The sequence below is a fragment of the Tamandua tetradactyla genome, chromosome 10, assembly GCF_023851605.1.
Source record: "Tamandua tetradactyla isolate mTamTet1 chromosome 10, mTamTet1.pri, whole genome shotgun sequence".
NCBI lineage: Eukaryota > Metazoa > Chordata > Mammalia > Pilosa > Myrmecophagidae > Tamandua > Tamandua tetradactyla.
The window spans coordinates 69,981,880-69,999,574 of NC_135336.1; the positions used below are offsets into that span (position 1 = coordinate 69,981,880).

The 17,695-nt window shown below is 38.6% G+C and overlaps 1 protein-coding gene across 9 annotated transcripts in view; it reads right to left on the bottom strand.

The window, feature by feature from the left end:
• Positions 1-17,695, bottom strand: part of ROBO2 (roundabout guidance receptor 2) — a 648,114-nt gene that overhangs the window by 381,409 nt on the left and 249,010 nt on the right. The gene's annotated exons all lie outside the window — the stretch shown is intronic.

The window sequence follows — 17,695 nt, forward strand, 5'->3', positions numbered from 1 at the left end:
TACAGAAGAGTAAATGGAGATTGCATATAAGTAATTAGAAGTCATTATTGAATATCATTCCATAACTTATATTATACCAGTGCAACTGATAATATTACCAGCAGTTGCTGGAATTTGCTTATCACCTTCCCCAGTCACCTTTAATGTTTACGCTGATAATAATATTAGTAATAATAACAATATACCAGGAAAATGGATTCTTTAAAAACATTATGTAAGGTACGAATAAAAGGATCTTTAGAAACTTTGTCATCCTTTGAAATCACTAACATATAATCTAAATCCAAAACAATATGCCAATTATTCCAGTGCAGGTTTGTGGCAAATCCCCCTTAATCTCCCTAAGTTAGTCAGACCGCAATACTAAAACCCTTCTATAAAGAAATTCTGAAAATACTCATTGTTGCCAGAAATGTTGACGTTTTAATGAGAAAGAATGATTCAGAGAGAAAAAGAGAGGGAAAGGGGAAGTAAAATTTCCCATGGCTTATTGGAAAAGTAAGGAATGTCCCCTAAATGGGGAAACACCTAGGTTTAATATATCAAAATTTCCTTTGTCCTTGTCAATAATTTCTTGTTGTTTTTTTTTTCTGTTAGTCTGTAGCAACAGTATTTTGTAGCATAGTAGAGGCAATTAAAAATTCCAAAACAATATAAAAATAACTTCTAAAATTAGAAAGTGGAACAGATAGGCTGGGCTGCTACCTTCATGTTCCCTACATTGTATTAAATTGAATTAGAAAGGATAACCATCTCTCTAGGTCTGTGCCTAAATATCACACCAGAGGCTGAAAGGAAAGCTACTATTGATTATCTTCAATTCTGTGTGGCTGCCCAATGATCTAAATCAACTTTAAATAATTCTAAGACAAAACAAATCTTGAAATACCTAAGGGAGCTTTGCAAATGACAACACTTATAAGTGAAGTCTGTAACTTCTAAATGAGCACTAGTAAAATGACCACCTTATTGCATAACTTATTTAATTTTTTATCAATTTTTCTTTGCCTCTGAACCTATGCTAAACTCAAAAGTAAAGTGACAGAATGCATATTTGTGTGCATTTTGTACATGGCATAGCTATGTATATATATGAAAGCACGATTTTTTCAAAGTATAAGAATACAATGAGTGTTATGGAAATATTTGCATTCCATATTTATTTTCATGGTTCTTCCTTCCTCCATGTCACCCAGGCTCAGATCCTTTAAACCAATTTTGGCATCTTCCAGCTCTCTTCTCCTAATTTCAACCATTTGGCAGACCTTGACTGTCATTCCTTTGCTCAACTTTTATTCTGATGGCTGCTTTTCTAAGTTTTACTCTTATTAGTTGGACTTTATATTTAACAACCATGATCTAACTCATCTTTAGACTTTCAGTCTTTGGTTTCTCCAACCCATGCTCAACTTGGCTCCCATGTAGCTTTTCCTAAAACACAGTTCTTATTCCACTCTTTCCATCTCTACCTATTCCATCCCTACCAATACCCTCCCCCAATTCAAAGTCAACTCAAATTATTTAAGTTTACCTGGATCTAGCTCCAAATTACTTTCCCAAACTTACTTTCAAAAAAATTGCACATCAAGTCAAAGAACACTAATTTTATTCATGCACGCCTGTCATTTTTGAAAATGTTTTCACCCTATTCCCTCCATGTACATTCTACTTATTCGATATCTAGTTCAAATTCTGCTTGTTTCCATAAAGTTGCCTTGATTTCCCCAATTCTATTTGCCCTAACAGATAAAAAAATAACCTCTTCATCTTCTGAAATTCCCTAGCTATGGCCCTGTTCTAGAACTTATACCACTTTTCATAATCAATGGCTGATTAAAATGATGCATGCATATCTTACACATTAATTGTAAGCACCTTGAGGACATACTATATTGTATTATCCATTCTTGGTGGCAAACATACTACCATGCGTACAGAAGTTGCAGATGAATGAATGAGCAATTAACGAATTTGTCTATAACAAAATAATGTGAACTCAAGTCTCTCAAATCCCCAACTAAGGTGCTCTGTTCATTCCTACGTTGATAGTAACTAGTTGGTTTTGATGGTTTTGGATCAACTTCTGAAGAGTGTCTAATTAACTTCATTATAATTTCCATGAGTGATATAAACCTTCCCCCACTGCAAATCAGTCTCTTTACACTCTTCCTTCATCTGAAGGCAGTGGTAGATGCGGAACTAGCATGTGAGTGACCATGCTTTAGAGAATGAGCTTTCGAAAACCTCTTAGCTTAGCAAACCACTTACCTTCAATTTTCTCATTTGCAAAATGAAGGGCTTGGACTACATGGTTTTGGAGTTCCTTCCCAGTTCTGAAATGTAGTGGAGGTGAAAGACATAATCTGTTAACTTTCACCTTTGAAAATATCATCTTAAATGCTTGAGTTCCAAAGGACTGTGATTTAATGATTCTTCTGTTTCCCCTGGTGCTAACTGCTACGGCTCTAATACTCATCTTATGTTCTAACTTTCAAACTGTTCATAAATTTTCCAGCTCATATAAAGAATTTTCTGCATCTGTGTTACAATCCTCTGAATTTCCCTGGAATTCTTCACCCAAAAGGCTTCATTTCACTATCACTGAATCCTTGGATGGGTCTGATGCCATTCATTATTTGGTAGAGGAGGCTTTGCTAAATAAACCGCAAGTATAATATCTGCCTCCTTAGGTAGTTTGTCCATTGAAAGACACATTCATCTGTTTCCTGTATTTTTTTTTTTTAACATGGGCAGGCACTGGGAATCGAACTCGGGTCATATGACATGGCAGGCAAGCATTCTTGCCTGCTGAGCCACTGTGGCCCGCCCTGCTTCCTGGATTTTTAACTTCTTGGCACTTGTTCAGGAACTCTTCTCTTTCTGACTTTCATAAGTATGCCTTTTTATGTCAATGTGCCTTCTATTCCAGATATGGTCTGTTTTTCTCCTTTCTATCCATGCACAATATCTGTTTCCTTCCCTTTCTATTCTGTACAAATGTCCTTTACTTTCATTTTGTTTTCTGATTTCGTCGTCTAAGTGTTCACACTCCAATTCTTTACTGGGATCTAGAAAATCAGAATCATTGATAAAATTGTGTGGAATTGACACAAATGCTGGGAAATAATCAGAATCAACTGACAGAAGCACGGTGGTTAATGTTAGATCTTAGATGACAGACGCTTGAGAACACAATCTGGTGCATGTAATACACTCTATAGCAAACTTCCACAGGAGGCAGAGACTGTTATCCCATCATCAAGTATCCTGGAGGCTATTTTAACTGGATCTTCATGGAAAAGACTCATCTCTATCCCTTGAGGTAAGTTCACTTAGGCAAACAACTCAGGGTATTCATTTCAGCTCCCTCTCATTTCCAAAAACCAAGAGATTCCAATTTAGCCCTGAGATCAATGTTCCCAAGGTATAATTAAACTCCAAGAGATTCACCAAATAGGTCAGTGGTTATTAACTCTGGTTGAACATTATGCCTAGGTGCCATCCCTTAGTTGTCTGCTTTGGGCCTGGACATCAGTATTTGTAAAAAGATCACTAGGTGGCTATCGTGGTCAGCTGAGGTTAAAAGTCAAGTTCAGTCCGGTTCAACTCAGATCCACCTTGATGTCTGGGAGACCAGATAGTCAGAATTTGACCTAATAGCTGCTTAACAACTATTTTTATCTTTTCTACATTTTCCAACCTTGTGATATGTCAGGACTGGAAAAACAGAAAAGCTTCTAGTTTCTCCTTTGACCACTCACCTAAATAAATTGTTCCAGCTCACTTAAAAAATACATACACGGGGCGGGCCGCGGTGGCTCAGCGGGCAAAGTGCTTGCCTGCTATGCCGGAGGACCTCGGTTCGATTCCCGGCCCCAGCCCATGTAACAAAAACGGAGAAACAGAATACAATAAAAAACAAGAAAATGTTTAAAGATGTTTCCCTTTCTTCCTTCCTTCCTTCCTTCTCTCTGTCTTTCCTTTAAAAAAAAAAAAAAAAAAAAAAATACATACAGGTCAGGAACTCAAAGTAAGTTATAAGAGCAAAGTTAACACTGTTTGGGGTCAGCAAGATCCAAAGTAGAAAGCAAGGATGGAAAACAGGAAGGTGGATAACATGGCTGCCTAACACACTTGGATGGCTTCCCAGTACTATTCAGCAAATCTCTAAATCTCTATCATGGGCTCCAAGGTTCTGCAGAACGTGTTTCTTTCTTAACTCTTCAGATTCATGTTTCACATGCCTCTTCCCCATTTTCTCTTCTCTTTGTACTCCAGCAGCAGTAAATGACCTTTCTGTCTTAGTAAGGTTTTGCTATGCTTCGTCTTACCATAAGGCCTTTTTCCATCTTCCAGTACTTTCCAACTTTGCTGCACATTAAAATCACCTGGGGAGGTGCTAAAAGTCCAGCTGCCCAATTAAATCAGAGTCACACTTGACACATTAAATCAGCATCTCCTGAGAAAATATCCAGACAATAGTAATTAAAAAAAAAAGAAGAAGAAGAAGAAGAAAAGACTGTCCAGGTGGTTCTAATGTGCAGCAAAAGTTGTGACCCTCTGCTCTACCCTCCCTCCCCATTCATCTGCTTAACCGCCAGTTTTATTTCAAGTCTTTGTTCAATTTTCACTTCTTAAGGAAAATCGTCCTCAGTTCTACAACTGGTCAAAAATACCACTATTTATAATCGCACAGCATCAAGCACATTCCTTCTTATCACAGTGATAATTTCATATTTGGATCTATTTTGAATGGTTATAATGTCTGTTCCCATCCCAGTAGGCATGCACTAGAATGTACAATCCATTTGACTAGTGATTTTATTTGTTTTATTAACCATATTATATCACCAGTGTTACAGCCATAAAACAACAAAAATTGCCATTGCCCAGTCTTAATTTGTAACATGTACTGGCTTAATAAGTTAAGTGGTCAATACGAGGTCCACAATGTTGCCATAAATACGTTGACAACCTTGCTTCTCACTTTTAATAGTAAGTTTACTAAATCCAGTGTTACTGGTAAAGTGATATTCTCCCTGATAATTTAATACAGTGTTATTACACTTGTAAATTTTAGATCGAAGGTATAATCATTTGTATGCATCAGCTTTAACAGTCTCCAGACTCCTTTATCTTTCCCCCAGTACAAATGAATGCAATCCACTAATTGTAGATCCGCTGCAACACATTCTATTAATGTAGTTGTTCAGGAAAAGTGTGATTACATTTGTGTTTGGGTGTATTTTGTAAAAAAATCTGCCATGTTGAAAATTTCCTCAGCTGTTGGCTTACAGAGGGTGTCAGACCTGTGGGCTGTCACATGGTCAAACAAGGAAAACAGCACAACAGGCATGTTAATTAGTATTGCATAAGCACAGCCATAATGAAGTCTAATTGCTTCGCAGTGGCTGTTAGCATAAGACACAAAACCTATGCCACTCTTTCTCCTGTGGTTATGATTAGAAGAAAGTCAGAACAATGCACATTAAAAAAAATTTGTATGTTTTAAGCATATTGGCTTATCATGCAAATACTCTATAGGAATATATTTACCATTTGAAAGTTTTTACAGCACACTACTATCTCTCCAGCTTGAACTTTCACTATCCATTAGCACCAGCCATTCCACACGCAAATTTTTACTAACAACTGTTCCTCTGATTCTTGCCATCTAAACTAGCTCCACAATTTCTAAAACCAATTTCATGCTCGGTCAGTTTTGCAGTCTGTATTTGATCTTAGCGCAAAAACAGAAAGAACCAAATCCATCACTGCACACATAAAACACCCTGTTCGTCAATAAAACCAAGAACTAAATGGAAAACCTAACCATTTTTTTATGAACCTAAATTACTGCACACCAAAATATCTATGTTTAATCAAATCTGGAGTGATTCAATGAGGATCTAATAGTGAAACAGCAATTTTATACATAATATTGTCACAGATCCTAAGGGAAAAAAAGTCCGTATGTGATTATTTGACCAGTTTCATTCATGTTTATGTTAATTTAATTCAAACTTTTCTAGGAACAATGACTGTCAATTACATTAAATTATACTCCAGGGAGAGGCCTTCTGAACATGTGAATTACAATCTGCAAAAGAAAAACTAAGACATCAAAGCACTTTGGTGATCTGAATTGCAATCATTTTTTTTTTTAGAATGTTCCTATAGAATTTAGAAAGCAGCAGAATCTGTGAGTGCCTCCTTTCAAATGCCTAAAATGCTCTAAAGTTCCATCTCCCAATCTACAGCCATTTGCTGAATGTTTCCTGAAATTTTATTCTCTTGAAATGAACAATTTGGATTCTGACAGTATAAAGATGTGAAAGAAATCACATGTCCTTCAAGACTTGAGGAAGGAAAATAAATTCTGAAGTATCTAGGGACGGTGTGTTTCAAAAACACTTCCATCTTTATTATTTATTTTCTTTTCAATTGAAAGGAAATATTGAACCATAAAATCAGATCAAATGAAATAGAGAAGTTTATCAAAAATATCTTATGGAATAAGAATAATTCCTGCAGCTATATTCAGAAATCTGTTAAAGGGTGAATGATGTTAAAATTGTAACTGGAAATGTGGAAAGCATAGTGCAATTCTGTTTTATAAGACTTTTGGTAAGGGTGCAAGTCTCTAAAGGGAGCACGTGTGCATGTGCGTGTGTATGCATGAATGTGTGCTAGTGTGCACATAGCATCTTACTTAACAAATCCTCATGGGTTTACTTCAAGAATAGAAGGGATTGTATGATGGATCAATCCCATAAAACAATGGCTTATGAACTCCAGATGTAATGCTTTTGTACTTTGTCTAATAAGCAGAGGGATTTGTCAAAGAGCGCCTTCTTTTCTAAGAGAGCCCAAATGAACAGCAATCTCTATATTTAATCTGTTTAGAATTCCAAGTTGTCTTTCACTTGTACAAAGGGATCAAGAGTAAAACCATTTGCACGTATATCTTAGTAACATATTACTCAACATCTGGCAGAGTCCAGAGGTCTGAATAGAATTTATACAAACTCCTGGCCAGGATGCAACAAACAAATAAGAAAAAAAAAAAAAGGAAATGTTTCACATGTTTTTGAGTGTAGACTTCAAGAACAACAGACTAAATATTTATTCAATATACTTATGCAAAGGATAAGGGAAAGCCACATGGACAAAGTAGAAAAACAGTTTTCAGCATGTTTCAATACATAAACAGGCTCTTTCTAAATCCCTCTCAAAATTGCAAAAGTGATTATAAGAGCAATCTACAATGTATGGTGTATAAAAGGCAATGTAATAATATTTGCAAAGGCATTCAATAAAAAAAAGGAATTCCATAATTGAATTCTTCCAAACTTCCATAACTCCTTCAGCTATTATTTTTAACTTTTTATTTTAAAATAATTTCAAACTTAGAGGACACTTGTAAAAATAATATAAATCCAATATTGAGAACTCCAATATCCTCCCTACTCAGATACCCAGATTTACCAACTTTTAACATTTTGCCACATTTGTTATATCATTCTCTCTTTCTCATGTTCTGTGCAAGAAATTGTGTTCCTTGCACACTCAATATTTCTATGTACATTTATTTCCTAAGACTAATGATATTATGATATTTATTTATGTAAATTTATATAGCCTCATAAAGTACAGTTATCAAGTACAAGAAAATTAACACTGATATAAAGCAAAAGTCTATATTCCATTTTCTCAATTATCCCAATAATGTCCTTCTTGGGGGCATTTTCTGCTCTATTACTAGATCAAATCCAGGATCAGGTGTTGCACTGAAATGCAATTGTCTCTTTAGTCTCTCTTTTTCTAATTGTGGAAACATACATACGATATATTATACTCCATTTTTACCACTCTCAGGTATACAATTCAGTGGGTTTCATTACATAATGCTAATCTCACCATCATCCACTACCAAAGTTTTTCCAATACCCATATAGAAACCGTGTACCTATTATGCATTACCTCCCATTCCTCCTTCCCCCCTCACCCCTGGTAACTTGTAATCTAGTTAGCAAAATGAGTTTGCATATACCAGTTATCTCATATAAATGGAATCATAGAGTATCTGTTGTTTTCTGCTGATTTACTGCACTCAAAATGGTGAGTTCAATGTTTGTCCATGCTATAGTATGTAACTGAACATCATTCCTTTTTATGGCTGTATAATATTTCATTATGTGAGGACACCACATTTTCTCCATTCATTCATCAGCTGATGGACATTTTGGTTGCTCACATCTTTTGGCTATTGTGAATAATGCTGCTATGAACAGCAGTGCACAAATACCTGTTTGAGTCCCTACTTTCAATTTTCTGGGTATATACCTAAAAGCAGGGCTGCTGGATCATATGTTCTTTGAATTTTTTTAATTCACTTTATTTATCAAAATAAAGACAGATCTATCTGCATCAATATTAAAGGTCTCCAAGATATGTAGTTCACTTACTGAAGGAAGGTATAGGAGCATGTGTTTAGCAAACTATTTCTGTAAGACATGAAGAAATATTCACAGATATTAATGGCGCAAGAAAAACAACATATGTTTTCTCAAAGAAGGGAAAAGGGTGGTTAGATGTTAGGTAGAGAAAGACAATTTTCTCCTTCACAGTTTTTGCACTGTGCCATGGTCAGGTTCATGTGTCAACTTGGCCAGGTGGTGGTACCTGATTGTCTGGTTGGGCAAGTGCTGGCCTGGTTGTTGCTATGAGGACATTTCATAGAATTAAATCATGATCATGTCGGCTGCATCCACAGCTGATTCCATTTGCAACCAGCCAAGAGGAGTGTCCTCTGCAATTAGTGATACTTAATCTAATCAATGGAAGTCTTTTAAGGAGGATTCAGAAGAGACAGACTCTCTCCTCTTCCTGGTTAAGCCGGCAAGCCTCTCCTGTGGAGTTCATTCAGACCCTCCATTGAAGCCATTGGCTTCACTGCCTGCCCTACAGATTTGGACTCTACATCCCCATGGCTAAGTGAGAAACTTTTATACATTTTATATTTATGGATATTTCCTGTTGATTCTGTTTCTCTAGAGAACCCTAACCAATACAGCTTGGTGCCAGGAGTGGTTCTTAAGTAACAGAATCTTAAAAATGGGTTTTTACGTTTGGTTATCTACTCTGACTGGACTCAATGGCACTAAGGACTCTGATTCCTGTAATCAGAATGATACTGCCAATCCATGGGGTGAATTGGCAAGATATAGTCAAAATACCACCATTCACTTCTTCTAATGCTTCGCTTGTATGAAGCTAGGTTCTGGGGGATAATGTGTTTGACACTTTTACAAAGTTTTGTGGAAACAGGAGGGATAGAGATGCTAGCTGGTTGTTGTCAGATACACTGTATACACTAATGAGTGAAAGGGATGGGCTTAATGCTTCAAATGAGAAGCTTACACGCTGTCTGACAGATGTAAACACTTCCATGAGTGTCCTGAAGGAAAATCCTATTTCCTATAGCTGCAAAATTAAGATCTCCAAAAACAAGACTCACAATCTTATTGTTAGAGTAGCAACTTTACAACATGAGCGGAAATCTTAATCTTGCATGGTGTCTGCTGTTATAGTAAGGGCATTGATTGGAAAGGAACAGGACCCTAAAAAATGGGATGGGGACATATGGATTGATGATGTCGGTGGCAAGGTTGAAACCCTAGGTCATGTTTAGTCTTCTGTAGATGGCCCTATAATAATCTGCCCTGAGGACATAGCTGCCCCACCTCCAGCCTGCCTTGAGGAGTTGGCAACCCAACATCCACCTGAAGGGATTAGCCCTACAGTGATTAATCCTGTTTCACCAGATGAAACTGCAAATGAATGCCCTGAAGCAAATGACTTGGAAGATACTTCTAATTCTTTTCATGACCCACCCCCACCACCCCTCATTTCTTCCACACTTATAACTAGACTAAACTCCTAACAAGTCCCTAAAAGTAAGGTGCAAGGTATCACACATGAGGAGGAACATTATACACCAAAAGAACTGTGCTGGTTTGAAAGGACGCATGCCCCCTAAGAAAAGCCATGTTTTAATATAAATCCCATTTCATAAAGGTAGAATAATCTCTATTCAATACTGTATGTGTGAAATTGTAATGAGATCATCTCCCTGGATGTGATTTAGTCAAGAGTGGTTGTTAAACTGGATTAAGGGACAACATGTCTCCACCCATTTGGGTGGGTCTTGATTGGTTTACTGGAGTCCTATAAAAGAGGAAACATTTTGGAGAAAGAGATTCAGAGAGGGCAGAGTATGCTGCAGCACCACGAAGCAGGGAGCCCACCAGCCAGTGACTTTTGGAGATGAAGAAGGAAAACGCCTCCCAGGGAGCTTCATGAAACCGGAAGCCAGGAGAGAAAGCTAGCAGATGATGCCGTATTCGCAATGTGCCCTTCCAGCTGAGAGAGAAGCCCTGACTGTGTTCGCCATGTGCCTTCTCAGTTGAGAGAGAAACCCTGAACTTCATCGACCTTCTTGACCAAGGTATCTTTCCCTGGATGTCTTTGATTGGACATTTCTATAGACTTGTTTTAATTGGGACATTTTCTTGGCCTTAGAACTGTAAACTAGCAACTCATTAAATTCCCCTTTTAAAAAGCCATTCCATTTCTGGTATATTGCATTCCAGCAGCTAGCAAACTAGAACAAGAACTGTGTTAGTTCTCCAATTTATATAGACAGAAACCAGGGGAATATGTGTGGCAATGGATTTTAAGGGTGTGGGATAATGGTAGGGAGGAATATAAGGCTGGATCAGGCTGAATTTATTGATATGGGCACAGTAAGCAGAGATTCTGCATTTAATGTTATAGATCAAGGGGTTAGAAAAGGCATTAACAGTTTGTTTGGATGGTTGGCTGAAACATTGATCAAAAGGTGGCCAACAGAAACAAAAGGACAAATACCGTGTGGTCTCACTGATATGAACTGACATTAGTGAACAAACTTGGAGAACTTCATGGGTAACAGAGACATTCAGGAGATAGAAATAGGATAAGATATTGGGTAATTGTAGCTGAAGAGATACGGATTGTGCAACAGGACTGATTGTAAAAACTCAGAAATGAATAGCACAACACTACCTAACTGTAATACAATTATGTTAAAACACTGAATGAAGCTGAATTTGAGAATGAAAGAAGGAGCAGGGCTGGGGGCACAAATGAAATCAGAAAGAAAGATAGATGATAAAGACTGAAATGGTATAATCTAGGAATGCCTAGAGTGAATAATTATAGTGACTAAATGTACAAATTAGAAAAATGTTTTTGCATGAGGAAGAATAAAGGAATGTCATTACAGCAGGGTGCTGAAAATAGATGGTAATTAATATTTTAAAATTTTAACTTATGTGTGAGACTAAAGCAAAAAATGTTTGTTTGGTACAAAATTTATATTTTGACAAGTGCATTTCCTAATATAACTTATGTAGACAGTTTAATTGAACACTATAAGAACATGGAACTTTGAGTAGGGCATGAGATTTTGTTGGTTTGTCCAGAGTGATGCCCAGATAAATCCCAGAGTGATTTGAACAGTGAATGAAAAAGTATTTGCAAAGTCCCCTCCGGGGAATGGTGAGAAAAGGGGAAAATTCAACTTCCCTAAGTTGAATTCTTGATATTCTCACAATATCAAGACCAATCTTGGGGTTTGTTCATATATAACTTAACCCCACAAGGACAGGTCAAGCCTAATTAAAATCAGCCCTAAGAGTAACCCTCAAGAGAAACTCTTTTGTTGCTCAGATGTGGTCTCCCTCTCCAGCCAACACAACAAGCAAACTCACTGCCCTCCCCATGTCTATGAGGGACATGACTCCCAAGGGTGTGGACTTTCCTGGCAACGTGGAACAGAAATCCTAGAATGAGCTGGGACTCATCATCAAGGGACTGACAAAACCTTCGCGACCAAAACAGGGAAGAGTGAAATGAGACAAAATAAACTGTCAATGGCTTAGACATTCCAAACAGAGTTGAGAGGTTATCCTGGAGGTTATTCTTATGCATTAAATAGATATCACCTTGCTAGTCAAGATGCAATCAATGGAGAGGCTGGAGGAAACTGCCTGAAAATGTAGGGCTGTGTTCCAGTAGCCATGTTTATTGAAGATGATTGTATATTGACACAGCTTTCACAATGTGACTGTGTGATTGTGTAAACCTTGTGCCTGATGCCCCTTTTATCTACCTTATCAACAGACAAGTAAAACATATGGAATAAAAATAAATAATAGGGTGAACAAATGTTAAAATAAATTTAGATTGAAATGCTAGTGATCATGAAAGGGAGGGGTAAGGGGTATGGTATGTATGAATTTTTTTCTCTTGCTTTTTTATTTCTTTTCCTGAATTGATGCAAACGTTCAAAGAGATGATCATGATGATGAATATGCAACTATGTGACGATATTGTGAATTATTGATTATATAAGTAGAATGGAATGATCATAAGTTAAGATGTTTGTGTTTGTTTGTTGCTATCTTTTTTAAAAAAAATTAAAAAAAAAAAAAAAAAAAAAGGTGGCCAACATTACCTAAGATTGAAATCCAAGAACTATCCTGGTATAATGTAGATGAGGGGATCCAGAGGCTTGGAGAGATTGCAATCTTAGAGTGGATTTATCACACAAAGCTTGCTCTTACACCCCAGGAATATCCAGAGGATGCCCCTTTTACCAGAACAGTGAGAAATCTATGAGACTAGCACCATCATCCCTGAAGAGCTCTGTAGTCGCACTTCTCTGAAGGTCAGATGTTACTGTGGGAACTGCTGTCACTGAGCTGGAATCCTTAAACATAATACAGATGATCGGATCCCGAGTTGGTAGAAGCCAGGTGGTAGCACTTAATTGCCAAAGACAGGATGGACTTGGCTATTATAAAAGACAGCAAACTCAAAGCAGATTCAAAATAATCTAACTTGCAGAGATTTGTGGCACTGGCTAGTAAATCATGGGGTACTAGAAATACAATAGATGGGTAGCCTATTAAATTCTTGTTTGATCTGCACAAACAAAAGAATTCTAGGTCAAGTGAACAGAAGTCTAATTCGAATTACAAAAGCACAGAGTCATGGCCCCTTAATCAATTTCCAGACTTGAGACAGTTTACAGACCCAGAGTCCCTTGAATGAACGGGAGAACCCTGTTACAGTGCTACAAATTTATACTGTTAATCTTCCTCCAAGCCTTCCCCAAGGAAATCGACAGCCTTTTATCAGGGTAACTGTGCACTGGGGAAACGGAAATGGTCAGATATTTGGGGGATTATTAGACACTGGTTCAGAAGTGACATTAATCCCAGGGGACCCAAAACATCACTCTGGTCCACCAGTGAGAGTGGGGGCTTATGAAGGTTAAGTGGTCAATGGAGTCTTAGCTCAGGTCCATCTTACAGTGGATCCAGTGGGCCCCCGGACCCATTCTATTATTTCCCCAGTTCCAAAATGCATATTTGGAATAGACATATTGAGCAACTGGCAGAATCCCCACATTGGCTCTCTAACTCGTGCAGTGGGGCTATTATGGTGGGAAAGGCCAAGTGGAAGCCACTAGAACTGCCCCTACTTAGCAAAATAGTAAATCAGAAGTAATACCAGATTCCTGGAGGTATGGTAGAGATTACTGCCACTCTTCAGGACTTGAAGGATGTAGGCGTGGTAATTCCCACCACATCCCCATTCAACTCTCCTATTTGGCCTGTGCAGAAAACAGATGGTTCTTGGAGGATGACATAAGCTCAATCAGGTGGTAACTCCAATTGTATCTCCTTTTCCGGATGTGATATCATTGCTTGAGCAAATCAATACATACCCTGATACCTAGCATGCAGCTATAGATCTGGCAAATGCGTTTTTCTCAATAGCTGTTAGTAAGGACCACCAGAAACAGTTTGCTTTCACCTGGCAAAGTCAGCGATATACTTTCATTGCCCTACCTTGGGATATACAAACTCTCCAGCCCTATATCCTAATCTTATCTGCAGGGAACTTGATCTTTTCTCCCTCCGACAAGACATCATACTGAGGCATTATATTGATGATATCATGTTGATTGGACCTATTGAGCAAGAAGTAGCGACTACTCTAGAGTTATTGGTAAGGAATTTGCATGTCAGAAGTTGGGAGATAAATCCAACAAAAATGCAGAGGCCTTTCACCTCAGTGAAATTTCTAGGTGTCCAGTGGCATGTGGCATGTCGAGATATCCTTTCTAAGGTGAAGGATAAGTTGCTGCATCTGGCCCCTCCTATGACCAAAACAGAGGCACAATGCCTTACTGGTCTCTTTGGATTTTGATGACAACATATTCCTCATTTGGGTGTGCTACTCTGGCCCATTTATTGAGTGATCAGAAAACTGATAATTTTGAGTGGGGAGCGGAACAAGAGGAGGCTCTGTGATAGGTCCAGGCTGCTGTACAAGCTGCTCTGCCACTTGGACCATATGATCTAGCAGATCCAATGGTGCTGGAAGTGTCAGTGGCAAATAGGGATGGCAGGTCCTATAGGAGAATCACAATGCAGACCATTAGGATTTGGGACAAAGCCTTACCATCTGCTGCAGATAACAACTCTCCTTTTGAGAAACAGCTTTTGGGATGCTACTGGGCCTTAGTAGAAATTGAATGGTTTTAACCATTGGCCACCAAGTTACCATGAGACCTGAGTTTCCTATCATGAGCTGGGTGTTGTCTGACCCACCAAGCCATAAAGTTGGGCGTGTGCAGCAGCAATTCATCATAAAATAAAAATGGTATATATGAGATAGGGTCAGAGCAGATCCTAAAGGCACAAATAAGTTACATAAGGAAGTGGTCCAAATGCCCATAGTCTCCACTCTTGCCACATTACCTTCTCTTGCCCAGACCAGAGCTATTGTCTCTTAAGGAGTTCCTTACAGTGAATTACTGAGGAAGAGAAAGCTCAGGCCTGGTTTACAGATGGTTTGGCACGATATGCAGGTACCACCCAAAAGCAGACACCCTTTTTGGGGTGTCATGGAAGGACAGTGGTAAGCGGAAATCTTCCCAGTGGGCAGAACTTCGAGCAGTACACCTGGCTATTCATTTTTCTTGGAAGGAGAACTGGCCAGAGGTGCATTTGTATACTGGCTCATGTGCTATTGCTAATGATTTGCCTGGGGGGTCAGGGACTTGGAAAGACCATAATTGGAAAAACGGTGACAAAGGGGTCTCAGGAAGAGGTATGTGGATAGACATTTCTGAGTAGGCTAAAAGCATGAAGATATCTGTGTCTCATGTGAATGCACATCAGAAGTAACTTCATCAGAGGAAAGTTTTAATAATCAAGTGGATAAGATGACCCATTCTGTGGATATCAGTTGACCTCTTTTCCCAGCAACTCCTGTCATTGCCCAATGGGCTCATGAACAAAGTAGTCATCGTGGTAGGGATGGAGGTAATGCATGGGCTCAGCAACATGGACTTCCACTCACCAAGGTTGACCTGTCTACAGCCACTGCTGAGTGCCCACTCTGCCAGCAGCAGACCCACACTCAGCCTCCAATATGGCACCATGTCCCAAAGTGGCCAGCCGGCTACATGGTGACAGGTTGATTACACTAGACCATTCCCTTCACGGAAGGGGCAGCAATTTGTTCTAACTGGAATAGATATATACTCTGGATATGGATTTGCTTTCCCTGCATGCAATGCTTCTGCCAAAACTATCATCTGTGGACTTACAGAATGCCTATCCATCATCATGGTATTCCACATAGCATTGCTTCTGATCAAGGAACACACTTCACAGCAATGAAGTACAAGAATGGTCACATGCTCATGGAATTCTCCAGTCCTAGCATGTTCCCCATCATCCAGAGGCAGCTGGATTTATAGAATGGTGGAATGGCCTTTTGAAAATTCAATTATGGTGCCAACTAGGTGGCAATGCCTTAAAGAGCTGGGGTAATGTTCTCCAGGAAGCTGTGTATGCTCTGAATCAGCATCCAGTGTATGGTGCTGTTTCTCCCATAGGATACATGGGTTCAGGAACCAAGGGGTTGAAATGGGAATGGCACCACTCACTATTACCCCTACTAGACCTTGAGCTCTGCTGGTCTACAGGTTTTAGTTCCAAAAGGGGTAGTGCTTCCACCGGGAGAAACAACAATGATTCCATTGAACTGGAATCTAAGACTGCCACCTGGTCACTTTGGGCTACTCATGCCCCTGGATCAACAAGCCAAGAAGGAGATTACATTACTGGCTGGGGTAACTGACCCTGACTACCAGGGAGAAATAGGGCTGCAACTTCACAACGGAGGTAAAGAAGAGTTTTCCTGGAATATAGGAGATCCCCTAGGACATCTTTTACTACTACCATGCCCTGTGATTAAAATCAATGGAAAACTGTAACAACCCAATCCAGGCAGGACTAACAATAGCTCTGAAACTTCAGGAATGAAGGTTTGGGTCACCCCAACAGGTAAAGAACCACAGCCAGCTGAAGTGCTTGCTTGAGGGTAAAGGGAACATGGAATGGGTAGTGGAAGAAGGTAGTGCTGAATATGAATTACAGCCACATGATCAGTTACAGAAACAAGGATTATAATGCTGTTTTGTTCATGTTATAGCATTTAAGTTGTAAGCTATTAAGTTTAAGAATGAATATTACCCAAGGATTTGCACCCAATTCTGGAGATTTAATGTGTTTCCGGTTGTATGCAGGACAGTTAAGTATTGTTAGGTGAGAAAAAAACATGCCTTTTACTGTTTTCTATTTAGAAATTAAGTATGGTTTAAGATGATGTATATAGCTGCCAAGTTGACAAGGGGTGGACTGTCATGGTCAGGTGCATGTGCCAACTTGGCCAGGTGGTGGTACCTGTTTGTCTGATTGACCAAGATCTGGCCTCTCTGTTGACATTAGGACATTTCACAGAATTAAATCATGATCATGTCAGCTGCATCCATGGCTGACTCCATTTGTAATCAGCCAAGGGGAATGTTTTCTGCAATGAGTGATGTTCAATCTAATCAAAGGAAGTCTTTTAAGTGGGATTCAGAAGAGACAGACTCTCTTCTCTTCCTGCTTCGGCTGGTGAGTCTCTCCTATGGAGTTCATCCACACCCTCCATCAGAGTTGTCAGCTTCACAGCCTGCCCTATGGATTTTGGACTGTACATTCCCATGGTTACATGAGGCACTTTCATAAATTTCATATTTACAGATATTTCTTGTTGGTTCTGTTTCTCTAGAGAACCCTAACTAATACACGCTGTTTTGTTTTCATATTAAATAGAGCAGTACCTTTACAAAAAGCAATAAAATTTGGTTTTTAAAATATTTTATAGGTTGTTACTATAAACCTAACTTTCTCCTAAGATCTTTTTATACCTTGTCTTCATAGAACATATATATAGTTTGGGAAAATGAATGATAAATGCATACATAAAATAACATTCAAAGTAAACTGTGGAAAATAGTATAACAATTAATGAACATTATGGAGCATAAGTGACCAATGAGACTCATGAAGGTCATTATTTCATAAAATGGTTAAGAAAAGTCTTCATGTGAAAGTGGAGACTGGCAGGACTGATATAGAGAAAAAAAAATGAAAGGTCAATTCTATCGAGAATCATACAGTCAAGGCACTGTACGAAGACAAGTGTGGCCAAAGTAATAGAGTCCCATTTTATTACA